Below are 2,229 nucleotides of genomic sequence, written 5' to 3' on the forward strand. Positions count from 1 at the left end.
TTAATATGCTTAAATTCTGGGGGTTGTCTCACATCACTTGAGGCCTACAACAAAATCAGTCACATTCCATTCGTTTCGAACCCGGGGCATAGCGAACCGATATATACGCAACAACACTTCACACACACACACACGGATTGGGCAATTTACGGTCATTTTTGAATCAACGATGGCCCCCCCGAGCACGTTGTCCGAATATCACCTCAATAAGGACAACGAGTTCCGCTCGGCATCGTTTTGATTCGATCTCTCAACAACAACTCCCGGTCGACTTGGTCGACTTGGACCCACGATGTCTCCCCCCGAGCATGTCGAGCCAACTGCACCACTATTGTATTGGACAACATGTTCCCCTCGGGCATCGATGGGTTAATCATGCACCACTATTATAAAACCCTTTGACGTTTTCCCCCAAGCACGTTGATCCAGTATTACGACGGATACGGTCAACGAAATCTTGGACATCAAAGAGGTTTTCGATTGAATTTCCCCATGTTTCACAACGTACTCTTAGCGGTATCCTACGATACGTCTCACTCTATTTGTGTGTGTGCGCGTTTACGTGCGTGCGATTTATGCGGTTCACCCCTTTACTTTCAGCGCCCTGCGGTCCCAACAAAGGTCCCGAGCACGCCATTATGCACAGTGTGGAAGCGTGTTTCCCCCACGACACTAGACGGGCTGCTCGCCATAGTGTTCTATTGTGGCACGCTCCACCCTGAAGTTTGGTTTGTTGTATATCAAGGAATTGATAGGCACTCAAGAATGTGTGCATCGGCCGGGTTTAATCGTCCGACGCGCAATATGCGTTCAACTTATCGGTGTTCATGTGTCCTGCAGTTCACATTGTGACGCGCATTTAGCTGCGGTCTTCATCGATCCATGAGCCGAGTGATCCCCTGCCTAGGGTTTTATAGTAAGGTTCCCAATGTAACACAATCCCGGTGGTACGTCCAAAGACTAACTTTCTGACTAAGTTGTCTTTATTACCCAATAGTCCCAGGCCTTGTGACTTGTGGCTCATGTCTACGCCCATGGCCACCATTCGCTAAGATAGTTTTGAAGTCACTTTGAAGGCCCAGGAACAACTCTCTTAGCACATCGGTTAACCTGACGCCGCAGTCAACTCATGTGCTTGGATCGGATCGAGCTATTGAGTATTGGGCCTGCATACTCGCTCATCCGTATCCTTTGCGTACCGCCCCATGGCCCTTGTATGTCTGCACCACAGTTCCTGTTCGTTCCGTGCCTATGGCCGGATACGTATTGCACATCGGTATACCTGTCGCTACTCAGGCAACTCGTGTGCGTGGATTGGATCGAGAACATGGTGTGTGCCCCATGTTATAATTGATAGTCCATATCCACTTTATAGGTTAAAGTCATAAGTTGTGATTGCACAACCATTCTTCATAAGAGTTTAATCACTCTTCAACTAACTTTCGTTCTGGTGTCTTGGTATCAAATCGCGTAAGACACAAGATTCTACTGGCCAAATAGAATCTAGCACATTGGTTAACCTGGCGCCGCAGTCAACTCATGTGCTTGGATCGGATCGAGCTATTGAGTATTGGGCCTGCATACTCGCTCATCCGTATCCTTTGCGTACCGCCCCATGGCCCCGTCCTTAGAGTTAATGACTAGTAGGCTTAACTCTTTGTATGTCTGCACCACAGTTCCCGTTCGTTCCGTGCCGTGGCCGGATACGTATTGCACATCGGTATACCTGTCGCTACTCAGGCAACTCGTGTGCGTGGATTGGATCGAGCTCATGGGGTGTGTAGAGATTCCATGTTATAATTGCAAGTCCATATCCACTTTATAGGTTAAAGTCATAAGTTGTGATTGCACAACCATACTTCATAAGAGTTTAATAACTCTTCAACTAACTTTCGTTCTGGTGTCTTGGTATCAAATCGCGTAAGACACAAGATTCTACTGGCCAAATAGAATCTAGCACATTGGTTAACCTGGCGCCGCAGTCAACTCATGTGCTTGGATCGGATCGAGCTATTGAGTATTGGGCCTGCATACTCGCTCATCCGTATCCTTTGTGTACCGCCCCATGGCCCCGTCCTTAGAGTTAATGACTAATAGGCTTAACTCTTGTTTGTCTGCACCACAGTTCCCGTTCGTTCCGTGCCGTAGCCGGATACGTATTGCACAGTAGTAGACACCGTAATCTGACGTATCTAACACACCACTATTGTAACTCGTCGTCCAAGGACC

General features: G+C 47.9%; 1 non-coding gene and 1 pseudogene across 1 annotated transcript; both read right to left on the minus strand.

The window, feature by feature from the left end:
* LOC125773343 (large subunit ribosomal RNA) overlaps positions 1-46 on the minus strand; it is a 3,596-nt pseudogene extending 3,550 nt beyond the window's left edge.
* Positions 47-753: 707 nt separating this feature from the next.
* On the minus strand, positions 754-911 carry LOC125773348 (5.8S ribosomal RNA). The gene has a single exon (XR_007420051.1). It is a non-coding gene; the product is annotated as a 5.8S ribosomal RNA (ribosomal RNA).
* Positions 912-2,229: the final 1,318 nt, after the last annotated feature.

The sequence above is a fragment of the Anopheles funestus genome (genome assembly GCF_943734845.2).
Source record: "Anopheles funestus chromosome X unlocalized genomic scaffold, idAnoFuneDA-416_04 X_unloc_30, whole genome shotgun sequence".
Lineage (NCBI taxonomy): Eukaryota > Metazoa > Arthropoda > Insecta > Diptera > Culicidae > Anopheles > Anopheles funestus.